Source organism: Tachypleus tridentatus, chromosome 7, assembly GCF_004210375.1.
Source record: "Tachypleus tridentatus isolate NWPU-2018 chromosome 7, ASM421037v1, whole genome shotgun sequence".
NCBI lineage: Eukaryota > Metazoa > Arthropoda > Merostomata > Xiphosura > Limulidae > Tachypleus > Tachypleus tridentatus.
The window spans coordinates 138,983,029-139,004,046 of NC_134831.1; the positions used below are offsets into that span (position 1 = coordinate 138,983,029).

At 33.0% G+C, this 21,018-nt stretch overlaps 1 protein-coding gene across 2 annotated transcripts in view; it reads right to left on the reverse strand.

Moving 5' to 3' along the window:
• The window catches only part of LOC143256717 (uncharacterized), a 140,689-nt gene extending 119,871 nt beyond the window's left edge, over positions 1 to 20,818 (reverse strand). For both annotated transcript variants that reach the window (XM_076514324.1, XM_076514326.1), the window contains exon 1: positions 20,615 to 20,818. The gene's annotated coding sequence lies outside the window, so the exon portion shown is untranslated. The remainder of the gene's footprint in view (positions 1 to 20,614) is intronic.
• Positions 20,819 to 21,018: the final 200 nt, after the last annotated feature.

Here is a 21,018-nt window from a genome sequence, read left to right on the forward strand (position 1 = left end):
TCCGTAATCATTCAAGTTTTTCAACGGCACTAGACTGTGCATCAAACAACTATTGCCCTATGTTTCGGAGGCCACAATCTTCAGTGGAAATTCCAAGGGTGAGGATGTTTTCTTACTAAGAATATTCCTCATACCTACAGATACTCCTGCTGAATTTACACAGTTGCAGCTTCCATTTCGTTTAAGGTTCCCCATACCTATTAACAAGGTTCAAGGACAGTCACCGAAAATGGTCAACTTGAACCTCTTGACACCAGGTTTCTCTCATAGACAGTTAGTTTTATGTTGGATATGTGACATTATTGCAACACCAGGCAACAGTGAATGATGTTTACTCTGAGACATTGAATAAAGTACATTGTTTTCCTTTGTACTTAAAAGTTATTGTTTGGTGGGTATCTAAGCTGTGACATGCCTATCAATTTGTCATAAATTTTTGTAAACGAATAAAACCACTAAGGATTTCCACTGGAAGACTAATAGCACATTGAGTATTCGACAATGCTTTGTTTCAGTTAACGCCAGGTAAACTTGGCTAGTTATTTATATAGATTTTTAACGAAAACAAAGACAAGAATAACGTATTTCTGGTAGTAAATGAACATTTACATTTTATACATTTCAATAAATGCATTTCGAAAGAGCGAGTGATACAGAACCAGATAAAGCGAGTCGTATTACCTCTACTTGTCGGACAAAATTGCACCTGTACACTAGGAGATCAATGCTTACGCTAGAGACAACGACTTTGTGGAGAGCTCTGATAATTCTGGTTTCCTCCAACGAAAGTGTCATAACAACTGCCATGTCTTCTTTGTGAACAAAGTGTTCATATAAAGAAGCAACTTAAATAAGTCGACTTTTCTAAACATACATTTTGAATATTGAATTATGTGTAGTAAATAACTGGAATTTCAGGATTGTGCATGTTGTGTTTGTTTGTTGTAACACACGTTACCTCCACGGTCTATCAGTAAACTACCAGCTATCGTCTGCTTTAAGAAAGCGAATCAAATCAAGAATTTCTATTAATTAGTTCTTTTGTCAGCTTCATTCTCTAAACTTGAGTTTTCTATCCACTTGTCTGCTTATTGATAAGGCAGGTTACTGATGAGGGGTATTTATGTATTCATATGCATGGATAATAAAGAACTTAAAAATAATCTAAATTAAGGTGTCTTGTTCTCCATAATGTTGATGACGTGTCACCTGCTACAACAAATATACATAATCTGAACCACTGTCCTAATACATCAATAAATAAGCTGTTTTTAGCACACAATTAGTAAAAAATCTCCACAAATCATCGTTACAAAACTTGTAAACAACCTGTAAACCACTCTTTTATCACACATAAATAATCGACCTGTAGTTTCATTAGCAATTGGCATGTAAAATATTGTCTTAATACTAATATTTAGAAAGCTTCTAAAACGTTGTCCTACATAGTGAATAAACAGTCTGCAAACCACTGACATAGTACAATGGATAGAAAGTCAGTGAAGAATCGTCCTATCAAATTGAGTCAGTATCCCATACGTCATTATCATAGTAGTGTAGTGAATAGAAAACCTACAAACTATTGTCCTTTTACGATAATCTCAATACGATGACAGTCTGTATTCCCCGTCATAGCATTTTGAGAAAACAGCTTGTAAACCACTGTTTTGGCGCGATGAGTGAAATGTTCTAAAAGCCATTGCTCTTAAAACAGTAAACAAATTGTTTCTAAGCTATCGTCCTATCAAAATTATTAGCTAGCCTGTAAACTGTTTTTCTTGAACAATAAGTAAACAAGATCTAGGTTATTGTCCCAGCACATTAGGTACACAACCTGTAAATTGTTGTCCTTATGCAATAAGTAAACAAGTTCTAGGTCATTGTTCCAGCACATCAGGTATACAACCTGTGAACTGTTGTCCTTACACAATAAGTAAACAAGTTTTAGGTTATTGGCCTAGTACATTAAATAAACAGCTTGTGAACCGCTGTCATTACACAATAAGTAAATAAATTCTAAGTCATTTCCCAAGAACATTAGGTATGTGGTCTGCACAATGCTGTTCTAATACAGTAAATCAACGAGTTTTAATTTAGTGTATTTGCAGATATATCGTTTCTATTATACAGAGAAGCTAAAACGTAGGTGCACAGTCGTGTATGGACTTTTTCTTCAAGTGAATAACCAAGGACAAAGTTTACGGCAGAAAATCGAGCAGTGTTGACAAAACGAAAAAGTACATCACAGACGCATTTACCAAACTTGATGGATAGGCAGACTTGTGTCAAAGTTTGTAGTAGTGTGGCAGGCATACTTCAGGACTGTGTGAACAGTGACGGGTTTCAATTTGAACATCTGCGGGATTACATTTGGATTCACTTTCTCATAATCAGTGATGTCGAGAAACCCACTTGTTGAGAAATATATATGCAAAAACGGCTCGTTTGGGTTGAGAAAATATTTTACATAGAAGAGCGAACAACGTTTCGACCTTCTTCGGTCATCGTCAGGTTCACAAAAAAAAAAAGTCATTTCCCAAGAACATTAGGTATGTGGTCTGCACAATGCACAATTTTTTTTTTGTGAACCTGACGATGACCGAAGAAGGTCGAAACGTTGTTCGCTCTTCTATGTAAAATATTTTCTCAACCCAAACGAGCCGTTTTTGCATATATATTTCACTTTCTCATAGTTCCATGTCATGTGTAAAGTGCCGTTAAATAAATTATTAGTTATCAACTGTGCACTCTAATATTAATCAAATAACTTCAAATGCGTTTTCAATTATCAACTGTACGTCTACTTTCGGCCCACCTTGTGTAATTAACGTCTCACATCTTTTACTACGTTTGATGTTTATCTGAATTATTCACAAACGTTATCAAGAAAATTTATAGCATATGGTACTTGTTTATTTTGAGAACCAAAAAGTTTATTTTTCGTTCCATTTGCCATCATGAAGTTTTATATGAGTGAATTAATTTCTGGTACAATGATGACGCTTCAAAAAAAGATGCCACGTTGAACACATTATTGCCGTATAGATGGATATAATAAAATTAAATGCCTTATTTAAAACTACATAGAAAAGGCATGTTTTCGATTATTACACTTGTCAGAAAATGTTGTGTTAACTGGATCGTCTGTACTTTTAATCTGTTTCAAACTATAAACGTCAAACTGTCCGGAAAACTAACGTCCTTAAAACAGAACATAATTTTATTCTATGTATGGTGTAATAATGGCCAGAACCTGAGATTAAATGGTCTAACGATGCATTTATTACTGATAACGAATATTGCGGTGCGAGACTGTGTGACAATAACAGAAAAGTCCAGTTTGAAAGAATGGTAGGAAAGAGCCGTATGAAGCAGATGGCTTTGAATAAATCATGGCGTAAACACCCGTTTACGTGTCAGTTCCTTTTCGTTTTGATCAGAGAAACGTATCCTGCTGCGATCAGCAGGTGCTTTTAAGGGAATATTTATATTCTGTTACTTCCATAACATCCACGTTTCGATCAAATGTAGACTTCCAAACACAACATCATGAGAGGTTAATCGAAGGTTAACTTTTACTTAAACATAATTTTATTTTGATCTTCTTTAAGTATTTCGTGTTAACGTTGAAGCTACAACAAAGCCCGAGCTCATATGTGTATTACGCGTCCAATCCTTTAAGCATATTATTAAATTCTCGGTTATATACTTAACAAATTTGAAAAAAAAGAAAAGAATTATAGTGATTAAATACATATATATATATTTATAAGACTTAATTCTGGATCTTAAGAAATGTCACAGCTAGCAGTTCTGTTATTATTATGTGACTGAACATATAAAAACACTTTAATATCGCCTGTGAAAGAGCAGCTTGTTACCTTCTCTGATCAATTACAACAAAGTTAAACTATTGTTGTGTTTGTTGAAAAGGCTAAACGTATAGTAAGTAAAGGAGTAGATAGTACATCACGTTGATAAATTAACCTAAACCAGGTAGCGCTACTGATCTCAACAATGTGGGATTTATTGAAGTTATTATCTCTTTTTCGCTTCCAAATCCCTTAAGGGTGATTAGATTAATGATAGAGTTTTCGAAAATATGACACCATTATCTATTGAATAATAGGTCTGTCTGTTTTTGCTCATATTTCTTTCAATGAAAATACACAGCACAATAATTATAGTATGGTGTCATCACAGTCAATGGTGCAGATTGTCAGCACGATAATTATAGTAAAAATCAGTTAAATGTTTCATTTTCACCTTCAGATCATGGAAAAAAAAATATTCATAATTTGCTGAAAACAAGTTTGAAGTTAAAAAAATTCTAAATTCATTATAATTAAAATCAAGCTCTATGTTCTGGGAGACTTTAATTTGAAATAACAAAACACTTTGCATGTTAAAATAAAAGGTTAAAGTAAAGGGAGAAGAGATAACAGACATAATATCTATAAGAAATTGACAAATTATGTAAAGATGTGTTGATATCTAGAGGCGTAATATCAAAATATGAAAGTGTTATAACATACAATAGGGTAAACTTGTCTCAGTATGCTAATACTAATTCTCTTGTATTGAAAAAGAAGGGGTTAAACTTCCTCCACTTGTATCAGGTCTAGCATAACCATCTGAACATTACATCTAAACTTCCTCCACTTGTATCAGGTCCAGCATAACCATCTGAACATTACATCTTTACGTTTTTTAACTGGACAAATAACAGTTTATAAACGAACCTTAGACACATATATGTACAAGATTATTCTGAAGTCCAGTGACAAGCAAATAACTTAGAAATGAAAAAGTATGGTAACATCACAGTCAGTGATGCAGACTGTCAACCTAACCAGTGACATTGTCATTGAGGTTTTTTAAGGTCATGTCAGCTAGCAATGTTGAAAATATGCAACACACCTCAAAAACTGGAATTACCAAAATGTAGACAGTAACAAACAAAGTATTTTTAACCAACAATGACCAGCATCGTTTCTCAAAAAGAATAAGACCAGATACAAATGAATCCCTTCCACTAGTAAGGAGTTGTGATACAGAAAATCAAATGTCGACCTTAGCACTGGCTATTATACAAATTTATAAAAGCGGGTCATTACATCTTAGAATACCTTTTTCCCAAATAGTTTTAAAGTACTAAAATAAAAGTCCCTGCGAAAAGTGCAATGTTTAAATAGTGAAGTAGCATTCAAATGAAATAAAGTTTAAAATGATCATACCACATAGAATATGCTATCAGAATATCCGGGTTGCTGCCATATTGATGAATACCGGTTTGAATGTCTCCCTTCATATCAAATGATAGGAAATGTGTGTGTCAGCGGCTGCAGAACTAAAGGTTCATATACACGTGAGAGCAGACAAAAAACAGCAACAACTATTTACCTGCCATATGAACATTTGACATAATTTGGGCAGCACTCTGAACACATTTATTGGTTGTCGCCACCGATTTATAATACTGCTTAAACACTTACTTCATCTAGATTTTTTACCCTAAAAGTTGTGGCATGATTTTGATGTTTTCCTTTGTTATTGTCTTCATATCTGCAATAAACACTTTGATGATGTATATTAATAAAAGTTTTGAAAGACATGACCTTAAAGTGATCTTCCATTTTCAGAGGGTAAGCCCACAGTACCTTGTTTTATATATCACTGATGAGTATCTTTCTGTACATCTCTATTCCTAAAATGTTTACCTTTCAATAAACTTCTGAACGACATGGTATGTTTACTCTAAACATATGATCAAATTAAAACATAAAAACATTTTCGAAACAAAATAATGCAACATAACACTCGAGCATAAGTCACATGTTTGAAGAATATAAACGTACCATTTTTTAAGGTGGGTGCAGAAATAGGACCAACATAGCGTTGGGGATATACCTGTAAAACATATTTACTCTGAAGAGGAATTTGTGCTTTAATTTTATAACTGGGTTTTGGTCAGGTTGTATTTAATATTTTCCTTAGTTTTGATTTAAAATTTAACCTAATCGTGTTATTTGTTCTATATTTATTTTCATATGTATATAAAGTATATTATACAATGTATTAAAATATAATATACATATCTTATAAATTTTGTTTTTATTCTAAATTAATTATACTATAATTACTAAATTTTCATTAACAAATTCGTAATTATATCACACCAGAGTGATGCAAGCCGTATTTAACAGTCATTTCTAGGAACACTGAAATCTTCACTAAATAGCCAACAAGACATCATTTATTAATAAAAAAAACACTTTAATATTTGCCGAATATTTGTGCAAAATATTATATTAAACAACGTTTTGTACTTAGAAGCCACCGATTCTAATTTGTATCGGAGAACAGACAAAATATCGTTTTGTAAGTGAGCTTCATGAGAACTGTTAAACCTTTATTTCTCCACTGTGGGTTGAAAATATCTCAACTCTATATTTGATACTAATCTTAGGTAAACCCATGTTTGGTAGATAAATTTTTCGATGTGATAAGACTATGAATATAAAACGTACACATTCTCTTCTACACTTACGACGCTCTTACGTGACTCCATCATAGTGCCAATAAAAATACGATTATACTCTGCATACATTTAATTGTATTCTCAAAGGGGAAAACTTAGTTTTGATCCGATTACTTTTGTCTGAACGACTATGTGATAATACTTATTCTTGTTTGATTTCATAAATTGTTTCGATTTTTTTCTGCCCAATAGTATTATGGAATATTAGTTACTTTTATAATTTTCCACTGACAAAAAAAAACAAAACAAAAAATGTCACTTGCTTCTTGAATATATCTTGGCAGAGCCAATGAGATGAAAGAAAGAAATTTTCCAAGGCCAGAATGAAAATTTCTTAAAATGTTACTGAAGTAAACAAAGTTTAATGTGTACGTGTGTATATGTGTTAAGGTTTTCGTATTAAAAAACAACGAATTTTTTATAAAATAGCGGTAAGTCTACCGAATTACAACGCTAAAATCAGGGGTACGATTCCCCTCGGAGGACTCAACAGATAGCCCGATGTGTCTTTGCTATAAGAAAAACACACATTTTTTATAACAAAAAATTATGTGGCCCCCTAATAGTACAACAGTATGTCTTCGGACTTACAACACTAAAAACCGGTTTTCCATACCTGTTGCAGGAAGGGCATAAATAGCCCTTTGGGTAGCTTTGTGTTTAACTTCAAAGAAACAAACATATAAAATGTGTTATTGTTTTGTATTATGTTCCCTATAAATTAAGCTATACATTCACGGGCAGATAGAACAGAGCTCAAGTAATAAACTATTTTCGTTTCACAACCATCCTAACAAATATTGTAATCAAGACATTGCTTTACCGATAAAGAAACAATATTCTTGAAGACGACAATGTTGCGAATATTTTCTTTGCCAATTACACAATAGCCTAAATTCATTAAAAGCTAATTTTGAAACATTGAATTTTTAAATTATGTGTTTAGTACTTTGTATGTCCAAAATTAAAACAACAAAAAATGTTATTTTATGAAACATATTGACGCACAGTATACGTATAATTTATTTTTAATTGTCGAAACTACTTGTTTGTTACAACATTTGTCAATACAGCTGTGTAATTTTCAATTTTTACTTTTAAGTGAGTTTTTTTGTCATTTCATAATTTTGTGAAAGCCACTTATGTACCTAATTAAAAGTAACTTGTGTACCTATTTTATTGCTCATAAATTTTTATTATAACAGAAATTGTGTAGTGCATTTCATTCTTAATGTTGATATACATGAAACAACTTAAAATAATTTTAATTTTGATATATCTTACAAATAGTTGAAAGTGACAATTGTGCCTATTTTCTTGTTTTTAAATTTTTATTGGAACAAAAAATGTTTGAAATTGTGTAGTACGTTTCATTCTTAATGCTTATATGTACGTCACAATTTGGAATTATTTTAATTTTGGTGTATCTTGCAAATAGTTAAAAGTAACTTGTGTGCCTATTTTCTCGTTTCTAAATTTTTATTACCACAGAAATTGTGTAGTACTTTTTATTCTAGGCCCGGCATGGCCAAGAGGGTTCGCATCCCCGTCGCGTCAAACATGCTCGCCCTTTCAGCTGTGGGGGCGTTATAATGTGACGGTCAATCCCACTATTCGTTGGTAAAAGAGTAGCTCAAGAGTTGGCGGTGGGTGGTGCTGACTAGCTGCCTTCCCTCTAGTCTTACACTGCTAAATTAGGGACGGCTATCACAGATAGCCCTCGAGTAGCTTTGTGCGAAATTCAAAAACAAACAAACTTTTTATTCTTAATCTTTATATATATATATATGTCACAATTTGAAATTACTTTAATTTTGGAATATATTACAAAAAGTTAAAAATGATTTTTGTTTATATTCCTACACACGCTCTTGAAGTTTACTAGTTTGGAAAATTTTACCAGCTGTTTGATAAGTATGAAATACTTTCAATAACTTATTTAAATAAATATATTCGATATTTAAAAAATAATATGAAATACATTGATCAATTTGCAATAAAAAATACAGTGTAATCAATGGCATAACCAATGACAAAAATACAGTGTTTGTTTTTTGCGCAAAGATACTCGAGGGCTATCTGCGTTAGCCGTCCCTAATTTAGCAGTGTAACACGAGAGGGAAGGCAGCTAATTATCACCACTCACCGCTAACTCTTGAGCTATTCTTTTACCACCGAATAGTGGGATTGACCGTTACATTATAATGCCCCCACCGCTGAAAGGGCGAGCATGTTTGGTGCGACGTGGATTCGAACCCGCGACCCTCGTATTGCGAGTCGAACGCCTTAACACGTTTGGCCATGCTGGGCCCAAAATACCATCTAATAAAACAGAGTGTAATGAATGACATAACCTATAAGAAAAACAACAACAACAAATGGTGTTAATATTTTTTTCTAATTTTATTTTTGTTATCATTTGTATGTTTACTTCAACAAAATGTGTAATCATTAAATTATCGGAAAAAACAAAGAGCAATGTAGAATAACATTAATATATATTGTTGTAAGACTATAAAGTAGATATATGAAAACGTATGTATAATATACAGCTGTAACAACTTAAGTAACTTAGAATAGGTTTCGCTTATAGCATGTAGTCATATACTAAACAGTTACAATAACAGTCGTATGATTCGTTATTTCGAAGCAGACAGTCCCCGCTGTTACAGTAGTTGGCCCGATGTGGCTTTGCTGTTAGAAAACATCAACATCAACCGAAGCAGACAATAAAAGTAGTTTTTAATCGTGTTTAAATGCTTGCATGAAAATACTGTGGATTGAACTAAATACAGTGTTCTCGATTTTTCTAGTTGTAAGTTCACTATAATATATCATTGTGACTTTTTAGTTCTTTGGAAGATGATAAATCGTTATTCTAGAAATGGCACTTTTCCTACCTAGAATTTTTAACTTTGGATATTCTAATGACACTGTTATCTCCCTATTATGATTAGTAAAGCATAATATTAATAGACAATTTCTTTATTTATTGGGTAATAGTAATTCAAATTAAGATTCTTTTAATCATCTTGGGCTTTAGCATTAAGAAGCTAATATTAACGTTTTAAATAGAGGCTTTCATAATACGTACCCGTTTTAATATGTACAAGTACTCCATCAACGTAACTGTGAACTCTCTTGTCACTTGTTAATTTAGGTAATTAGTTAGCAAGATTTCTTTTAAACTACTAATATCCATCAGTTAATAATGTGCTCTATGGGTTACTGTAAGTAAGCTCAACTTCTACGTGTTTCAGGATAAGTATTAAACGGTAGAGACAAACAAAATTTTCTGATATTTTCCCTAAGAATTCAGTACAGATGGTCAGAAACTCCTCGATTTTGGCACAGCTGTCATTTATTTGAAGATAATGGACACAGCTGATAACACAATGTGGCAATTTTTTTTTACTTTATCTTGTTCCTGGGCAAAAAGTGTTATTTCCCAATTACTGACAAAAAATTTTCAGAATGTTGTAAATCTTACAAGAATTTTCAAGAACCTTTTAGAATTTTCTAGAACTTTCCTTAATAATATATATACAGAGGCTTACCACTCATCATTTCAATTTAGTTCTAGCTGCCTAAGTGAATACATAGACCTATCTGATTTCATCAGAGATGGCATCTAAAAGCTGCAAGCATTCTTCAGACGCATTTTGCTATATATGTGACCAACTTATCAAGACAAGAGCGAAAAAGTACTCTGTGACAGCATCTGCTAAAATGTGTGAAGCCGACAAAACATATTTCGACATGCCTGTCGGGGATCAAGACAAACCCTGGGCACCTCATTTTATCTTGAGCACTGCAAAACACTCTAACGCGGACAATTTTTTGCTTGCTTGAATATTAAGATTTTATATTATACAAGTTTTAAATCTTTTAAGGTTTATATATGTTTTAATTTACTTTTTAAATTTTCAATAGTACAAAAAATATCACATATAAAATATTTTGTATGAACCTCTTGCACATTAGTTGTGGATGAAATAAATTTATTCTTCATAATTTTATTTTGCTCTTTTGCAGGATGGTACAGAGGGGAAAAGAGTGTCATGAAATTCGCTATTCCAAGAGTTTGGCGTGAGCCCACTGACCACTCAGTGCTACTTCTGCATGGTGGACCCTTCCAAACGTCGGGCTGGCAAGAATGCATCTGCTATCCTGTATCCGGACCTTCCAACACCCATCGCCCAAGTGTCACACTGCCCAGAGCTCTCTGTAGCCACTCCACAAGAGAGAAAGCAGCCATCATCAAAAGAGAGCAGGAAATTAGAAGAGAAGGTAGACGTTGAAGATCCAGATTATAATTTCAGAGGTGCAGCTGGTGAGAGAAACCCATACTACCATAATCAAAGACACTTCAATGACTTTATCAGAGATCTTGGTTTAACAAAACCGAAATCCTGAACTATATTTCAAAGCTGATACGTGAAAGTGATTTAGATCACAGTCGCAAATATCGAAAAATTACTAAATTCTAAACATTTTTGTATAACTTTAGTATAAATATATGTAAAACTTAATTCATATGTTGTTTTATTCAGACCTTATGTAAATGAAAATGTGCAAATTTGCCCGTTTTTACAAAGAAAATAAATTAATTTCTAAATTTCATTATCCAGGTCACAAAAGCAAAGTTTAAAGGGAATAATGTTTTACAACAGAAGAAATTAAGAAATAACGCATACGAGGGCTGTTCAAAAAATACGCGGACTGTTCGAATTGCGCGACTCCAGCTGGTTCCAGGGCAATCCGCTTTGTGTCGCTAGGTTTGCACAGATCAGCTGATTATGACTCCATTTCCCGATTGCAGATATCTTCATTTGTGTATTAGTTACGCGGTTTTAAGTGAAGTGCGATTTTTTCGTTTGGTGGATTTCAGAATGAATGACCTGAAGGAGCAACGACTTGCTGTGAAATTTTGTGTTAAACTTGGAAAATCTGCAACTGAAACTTTTTTTATGCTTAACACGGCTTACGGTGATGTTTCTATGAAGCGTACGGCATGTTTCAAGTGGCATGAACGTTTTAAGGATGGTCGACAGTCCATTGAAGATGATGAGCGTCCTGAACGTCCTTCCACGTCAACTGACGACCCACACGTCGACAAAATCAACACCCTGGTGTGGGCAAATCGACGTATGACTGTCAGCGTGCTTGCTGAAGAGTGTGAGATATCAGTTGGATCTTGTTACGAGATTTTGACCGAAAAATTGACGATGCACCGCGTTGCTGCGAAATTCAGCCCTCAGAACTCGTGAGTTTTTGGCCAAACACTCGATCACTGTTCTTCCCCACCCACCCTGCTCACCTGACCTTGCTCCTTGCGATTTTTTCTTGTTCCCCAAACTCAAAAGACCCTTAAAAGGAAGAAGATTTGAGACGATTCCCGAGGTTAAGGCAAATGCGACGAAGGAGCTGGAGGACATTACAAAAGAAGCGTACCAGGACTGTTTCAAAAAGTGGAAACACCGTTGGGATAAGTGTGTGCGTTGGGGAGGAGAGTACTTTGAAGGGGTCCCAGACCTGTAACTTCTAAATAAAGTACATTTTGTTTTATGACGTCAGTCCGCGTATTTTTGGAACAGACCTCGTACTATCCATGAACAAAATTTGTGTTACATAGTGTAATTCGGAATGTGTCCGACGGCAGACCATTCGTTCGAAATTTACACATTCTTATCCGCCGACTGCTGCACTGACCACTGAACCGCTCCAAGCTAAATGATTGTAAGAAAACTCTGTTCTGGACGAACAATTTCTAAAAGTGTGAAATGAACACAAGCACGTGTTCAGTAGTTTGCTTACGACATATGAGTGATTTATTTTGCAAACTATGGATTATTTTTGTAGTTTTTCATTGTAACTTGTTTGATCAGCTCCAAAGCTCATGACAGATCATTAATGAAGTTTTTATTAAAATACATCATGAGGTATTCACATTAAATAGAAGTCAACACATAAAATATTAATATCAATACGTACCTTATCTATATGCTTATTTAGGTTGTCAGTGTCCCATGAAATACGTGTTATTAAACAATCGTTATTGTTAACCACTCTGTTGTTTTCTGTGAAACGTCTTGTGTCGAGCCGACCATATCGAAACGACTATAAATTTACCTCTTTATTCTTTAGACCATTGATTTATGTTTTAAAGAGTTACTCATATAGTGGTAGTTTACACCAAAAGGACGATATATTTACCTCTTTATTGTTTAGACCATTGATTTATGTTTTAAAAAGTTACTCAAATGGTAGAAGTTTACACCAAAACGACTGTAACTTTATCACTATATTTTTCATACCATTGTTTTTTTGTTTTAGAGAGTTACTTAAATGGCGGAAGTTTAAACCAAAACGCTGTTGCGGTTTTTTTTGTAAGTGATAATCGACATATTTTTTTTGTAATTTTCGATACAGCTGTGCTGAGGGTGTTGGAAAATTGTTCATTATATTTTGGTGTAAGACGGAAAAATGATAGAAATCAGTCAAATTCACTGTTTTTCTGCAGCAATGAACTTTTTGAAGACAAACAAATAAAATATATCTCGCTCATATACCATGTGGATTTAAAGTATGGAAACAGAGATATGATATATTATTATAGAATCTTTTTGTTTGTATTTAAGCGTCAATAATGGGCAACCTATGCTTTGACCACTGCAGGTATCGAAACCCGATTTTAGAGCTATACGCATACAAACTACCCACTGACTCACCCCGAGGAATATTAAAGAGACGAAGTCCTTCAAGTAATTATGCAAGAGCTTCTGCGAGTTTCCATTAGTAAAACGATCTAAATTTTATGTTTTAAACAATTTCATGTTTATAGATCCAAGCGCGGCTTATTAGCTAGTGCCACGGAGTTGTGAACATGGACATTATTGGTTAAAAACAAGATGCAGTAAAACCTGTCTCTCCATTTTGTGTACTATAAATATGTATGACGGTAAAAATTCCACTTGTCATTCAGACATGCGTAGCTCAGACGTTGAAGGTCTGTGATGTAGACTACTGCTTTCAGGTATATATGCCACTTTGTCAGATGTTAAAGTTGAGTTCACCTTTTGTCGATTAAAGGCTTTTACTTAAACATCTTTATTGCATAAATACATATTGTGTTGTTGTTGTTGGGTTTACGATTCTTCCACAGTAGGTGTCTGTGATTTTTTGGCGATAAATTCAACGATAAAAGAACAGCACGTACTCCACTTGTTTATAAAATAATACATATTCATACAAAGTAAACGTATGTAGAATAAATTCTTTACATCATAGAGATCATAGGGATATCATAAACACTGTGTATAGTTTTATTATTGTCAAAATTCCACTTAGATCTATTCAATTACTTTATACTTTTAGTTGACAATCTGGAATACCTTTCTCTATTTTAATCGCATTAGTATTCTGTATATTGTTCACTTACAATTGTTTCGCGAGTTGCTGTAGTCGTATACTGCTCTTTCAGTAATCGTTTGATCTTCTTTCTTCAAAATATCCTCAGTTCTTTTTGTTAAATTGTACTCAGGTTGATTCAGTCATTTTAGAACCAGGTTTTGACAATATAAATTATTCTTCTTTTCCCATTTTCTACTGTTAATCTTACTCTGACATACTAAAAGTTATGGTTATGTTACTCGTTAAGCCTATCGCTTCTACCGTAGTTAATTTCACGCCAAAATCTTATTTGGCCATGACTTCACTCTCTTCTGCTACTGTGTGTATCTGTTTGCTGTTTCTCACTCATTTCATACTATTTATGTGTTTATCATTAAATCGTCTGCTCGCTATATTCTCGATATCAATGATTTACAAACACAACTTGTAATAATCGCCTGCTTTTTACTTTCTTGTAATAAAAAATTAAACAGTCATAAAATATTCATTCAAAAATTAAACCAATTAATAATTTCTGCACCAAACAGTATTTTATATCATGACACAAATATAAAAATCGTATTTGAAAAACGTTTCGAGGGAACGCTAAACGTAGTACAACTATATGAAAACGTACCAACAGATTTAACGAAGTAATGAATATCTGTACTTGTGGTATGTACATGTGTGCTGCTCGAATAATTGTGTCAAATGTGTTTGTTTTATATTAATATCAATATCTTTCAATTTTATTTTTTTGTTGCGGGGAAGATATTTGGTGATTTTAGTTCAACTTTCAAACAGTTAGAAGTTGGAATAATTATATGTTTTGAGTATATAATTTATTTGCACACTATATGCTACAGAAATCAAGTATGTCCAGAATTCATAGTGAATAGTAAAGTAAGAAAAACATGCTAGGTATTATCAGAATAAACTCGTTTCCTGTGGGAGAGATTAGTTATTCGAGTGATTTCTAATTCTACGTTTCTTTGTTACATGCTAAACAGAAAGGAGTGTTTTATGTGCAACTTCACTATAGTTAACATTCCAGACAATTGTAACAATATTGTCAGAAGACACATAGTTATCAAAATATATTAAACCAGTTCTGTCTAGCACTCGTAAGTGTGAAACAAAAACACAACCAAAAAAAGCTGATGAGATTTACTACATTTAAAGTTACTACAAAATTTCCAAGAAAAAAAGAAGTAAGAAGTTTCTGAAGCAGTTTGGTTTTTAGAAAGGATATCTGAATGAGTAACTCGAAAATATTTTTGAGATGATCATAAAATAGAACAATTATTTGTTCATGATATTTTTTACACCAGCAACTCTTGTTCACAGTTAACAAAGAAGGAAATAAAATCTACCTGAAATCAACAGAACTCTACAAACTGCAATGGTTTGGATAAAAAAAAATGAAAGTAATCAGGTAAACGTTTCTTCAAAGGACAACATAGCGCGCTACAACGGGTAAAGAAAATCTATAATATAAAGTAAAAGAATCATTTGCCTTCTATAGTCTCGGTAACCTGATTCTAACAAAAACTCATATTAGATGTTACATAAACAATAAGCTCTCACAATGGAATAGAACTGTCATTATACTATTATGGTACAGAACTTGTACATGTTTATCAACATAATTTATTTTAATGTAATGTTTCCGAGGAGCAAAAACAACAACCAGTATGTATTACAGATAGAAAATGTTTCTCTGGTAGTTTATCAGAAATAAAGAAGAAAGAGATGTTAAACAAAACGAACTCGGTAAGTACCAGGGATAAAACAACTATTTATATGATCAATTAGGGTTAAGACTAGGTAAGTGTGATAGCTGTTTTGGATCGTTTTCCACTGCTGATGTCAGTTCTATGTATAACCTATGTCACAGTACTCATGGCGCCAGCTTGATCCTAGTCGTTGATCCTAATCTAAGGAATCAAAAAAATTCCTGTCTTTTTTTTACTTGGACTCCACCAGCTCTTATGAAAGTTAATTCAACAGTCATTCTATTAACTTATTAATAAAAGTTAACCTACTACATCTGTCATTTCCAGTGCCGAAGACGCCTTTCGACAACACCAGGACTTATCATGGCGACTGGATTACAACGGAGATGTTAATGATCGAAGCGCTTTGTACATTATTAATTTCGTAAACAACAACTGCTGTTGTGTGAAATAAGATTAATGTGGATTTAAAGTCATTTACAAATCAGTATTATTATAAGGTTTAATAACACATTGTTATTTATTTACTTTCAACACCGATTATTTAGTAATATTACTACTTTATTCAAGTTAAGTTTAATACCATCCAGAAAAACTGACGAATCAGTATTCTAGTCTGCTTATTTTTTTTAATAGCTCAGTTAAGAGTCTATTTCAAAAAAAATATTAATTAAAACCATTCCACTATCTTAGTGACGCACGTCAGGCAATATGAAATATTCATTAAATCTGAAAGTGCATTACTTGATTCTAAAATGTCTCAGATGAAACTTGTGAGTTTGCCTACAAAAGGAAATGGTAAAAAAAAAAGATTAGAAAGATCTTCTCAAAATGATCCAATAAGATCAAACTCAGACTGAAGTAATCTTTTTCATGCTTCAAATCATAAGTAAACTAACGGTATTAGAAAAAGATAACTCGAAGAAGGTGTCTATAAGTAATTTTGTATATATTTTTTCTGTTTTCTGCAGCATGTGATATTTACTGAGATTGTATAAAAAGATAATTTAAGATTTTGGTATATTTTTATTCTGATATTTAGAAACTCTCTTGTTTTGCAGAGCAATGAAAATGCGACTGATACATAAAAACTTGTAGGAATGCAGTCTCAGCCCAGGAGAAATACCATCCTTACATTATTAAATAAATAACACTATGTAACAAAATTGTTACTTTTTCTTGTTCCTGGGCAGAAAGTGTTATTTCCCAAATGCTTATGCGTAAAGTAAATGGAAAAGACCTATTTTTCTCTTCAAACTTTGCTTTTGTGACCTGGGTAATGACATTTTCAAAGTTACCCATTTTCTAGAACATTCCAGGTAGATTCAGTGCTGAGTATCTGACAGAAAATTTTCTCGAACTTACAAGAGTTTTCAAGAATTTTCTAGAATGTCGTAGAACTTACAAGAATTTTCTAGAATGTTGTAGAACTTACAAGAATTTTCAAGAACCTTTTAGAATTTTCTAGAACTTTCCATAGTAATATATATATAGAAGTTCACCACTCACCACTTCAGTTTAGTTCTAGCTGCCTAAATGAACACATAGACCTGTCTGATTTTATCAGAGACAGCATCAAAAAGCTGCAAGCATTCTTCAGACGCATTCTGCTCTGTATGTGACCAACTTATCAAGACAAGAGCGAAAAAGTACTCTGTGACAACATCTGCTAAAATGTGTGAAGCCTACAAGGCATATTTCAGTATATCTGTCGGGGATCAAAACAAACCCTGGGTACCTCATTTTACCTTGAGCACTGCAAAAAAACTCTAGAAGGTAAGACAGACAATTTTTTGCTTGCTTGAATATTAAGATTTTATATTATACAAGTTTTAGATCTTTTAAAATTTAATTATGTTTTAAGTTATATTTTAAATTTCCAATAGTATAGAAAATAGACGTTGAAGATCCAGATTATAATTTCAGAGGTGCAGCTGGTGAGAGAAACCCATACTACCATAATCAAAGACACTTCAATGGCTTTATCAGAGATCTTCGTTTAACAAAACCGAAATCCTGGACTATATTTCGGGGCTGATACGTGAAAATGATTTAGATGACAGTCGCAAATCTCGAAAAACTGCTAAATTCTAAACATTTTTATATAACTTTAGTATAAATACATGTAAAACTTGATTCATATGTTGTTTTATTCAGACCTTATGTAAATGAAAATGTGCAAACTTGCCCGTTTTTACAAAGAAAATAGGTTAATTTCTAAATTTTATTATCCAGATCACAAAAGCAAAGTTTGAAGGGAATAATGTTTTACAACAGAAGAAATTAAGAAATAACACATACTATCCATGAACAAAATTTGTGTTTCATAGTGTTATCGTTATGTTCTCGACTGAAGTATATGAAAACTCTGTCTACAAAGCATCTTTAAGAATGGCAAACTAAATTTTCCTAATACAAAGATATTACTTGTCACATCGTTACACAAATGGTGGACCCCCAGTATCACAGCCTGTCTGTGGACTCATACTGCTAAAAACTTGGTTTCGATATGTGTGGTGGGCAGAGCACCGATAGTCAATTGTGTGGCTTTGTGCTTAATACCAAATAATCAACTACAAATGGTGATTTTTCATCAGTTTTCTGAACACACTAAAAATACCGTAATGCCATATATACTAACTTGTAAAACAAGCACAACAAAGTATTCTAAAACTTTATTTTCGCGAATGTAAAAGTTTAAAATTATGCAACTCTCATAGTTTATTTTTTAAACATTTTATGATACCACACATTTAACTCTGTCTAATAAACATCATAGTTGTAGATTTAGTAGTGAAAAATGGTGCGATTATTATTGTTTCTCTCTGAAACCATGTGTGATATCCAAATCCAACTAAATCTAATAAACATCCTTGTAGATTGAGAAGGGAAAATTGATGCGGCTATTATTGTTTATCTTTGACACCATGTATGATATCACGTATACAACTAAATCTGATAGGCATCATAGTTGCAGACTGAGAAGTAAAGAATGGCATGATTATCACAGTCCCTTTGCCGAAACGTTGTATGATGTCGCACACCAAAATCAATCTTATAAACATCTTAGGTTTAGACTGAAAACTGATTCTTTATGTTATACCATTACGAATCTTTCTTTTGGTATGTTACCTGTATTTGCAATTAAATCTCCAATATTTTGTGATAAATAACAAAAATATCCCAGTAAATCATTTATTTATCAACTCTGAATTGTTTGTTTCATTAATTTCGCGGAAAGGGCTGTCTGCGCTAGCCGTCTCTAATTTAGCAATGTAAGGAAGCTAGTCATCACCGCTCACCACCAACTATTGAGCTGTTCTTTTACCAACGAATAATTAGATTGACCGTCACTTCACAACGCTCTCACGACTGAGGGAAATGGCGAGCATGTTTGGTGTGACGGGGATTCGAACCCACGACCCTTAGATTTGGAGTCGAGCGCCCGAACCACTCGGCCATGCTAGGCCCAACTATGAATTAATTAATATTTATAATTAAGATATTTGATTGAATTTTGGTTAAACATGGCTGTCATTAAATATACTTGAACACTTTTCTAAACCTGTTATTCTGACAAGGTATCATGATACCGGTGTTTGTACTTGATCTGTGATATCATTGCTCTTATTATATTCACTTCTTCAGTGCTTTGTATAATCTATACTGTGATATTTTTAAATAATTTTATATTATTTTTTGAATAAACGTATTGAGTGTTAAGTCACAAACTGATCTTTGAATATCTAGACCACACTAAATAATATATATTTACAAACTCAGAATATTGATTTCTAGATGATTCTGATCTTTTCTCCAGGTGAGAATTATAAAATAAATTGAACATTTTCAGAATGTTTAATCCTTGAATAATGCACTGTGAGCCACATCAAATGCCTTATATAAAAAGTGTTCAAACCATTGCTGCGTCTCTTGTATTCCAGCCATTTTATAGAGCTCTGAATTAAGCGAAACGCGTCATCGGTAATGGGTATGACGAATGTAGTGTGGTTGAAATACTGTCATTACACGCTGTTTTCATTCATGAAATATCTGTAAGAGACTAGTTAAAGAATCAAGTGTTACAAAATGTAATGTCTGATACTTATGTCTTATGACATATATAATTAAAATGTATTATTTCTTTATTTAGGCGTTCTCTCCATTAGAGAGATTTGCATCCATGTCACCAATAACATCTCAAGAGGTTCGGTTTTATTAGTGTAGGATATTTAGGTTAGTCTTAAATCAAAAATGAAGAAAAAACTTTTTAGGGGAAAAATATAATGATAATAATACTATTTTTTGTAACGTCTTAAATGTTCAGTGACAAACATTAAACAGCTCGGGCAATATAGCTTCAGTATAGTTTGTTGCGCGTGATAAGTTGCTACGACACTTGTTATTGTTAAAGTTATAGAGTCAAGTAGCAGGACCGTAAAGATAGTGGAACAAAAACTTATGTTTATAAATATAAAAGTATAAATAACTTAAATGAATGAAAAAAATCTTATAATAAATAATAATAATTATTATGGTCCTATTGGTAAAATATAACCAATGTTAAGTGTAATAAAATAAAATATCAAACACTGTTCTTTCCTGATGAAAAAAGGCCTACTTTTCGACAGCGCTTCGGTGTAGAGTATTATACTATTCTCCACGAAATGCTTGTGTATAGTGACTAGTCCGAGCGTAACCAACCTGTGTCAATATACAAAACGTTCACGGAACGAGAAGACACGAATGCAGTAAATAAACTTAAAATCTGCGTAATAGATAGCTTTATAACAGTGAAAATGTTGTAATGCTATTGAGAGCTCTACAGGTACGTTATCCGTCAAGCTTTCATTACATACCGCTGGAATTAGTGCTTCTTTAACAAAGAGGAAAAAAATACAAATATCTTATTGAAAAACTACCTCAAATCTTACAATTAGTTTACCTGCACTGTCTAGGTAGAAGTAAACATTTCAGGTAAGTTGGAAAGCTCTACGGAGGGTTGCGAGCCGCTGAAAACTGAGCTTCTCTGTTGTAACTGTGTTACCATAACGGATACCTAGACTTTGAAAGGCACCGCGCTAAACTAATTCTTTCTGTCTAAGATCTTCGGTATTGAACGCCTGCGAGCGCGTGGAGGTTCCCCTCAAACAACATCTGATCCAATAAGAAACCTCAAAACGGATGACGTAAGATGGTATGACGCATCCTATTTTTCTTGTTTGCTTTTTTATTTTTGAAATTTATTAAAGTTTTTTAAATGAGCTTTCTGTTAATACGTGTTTATAATTATTGTGCAGCTAACTTATTATCTTTAAAAGAAGTACATATGCCTTTTATAAATAAAGT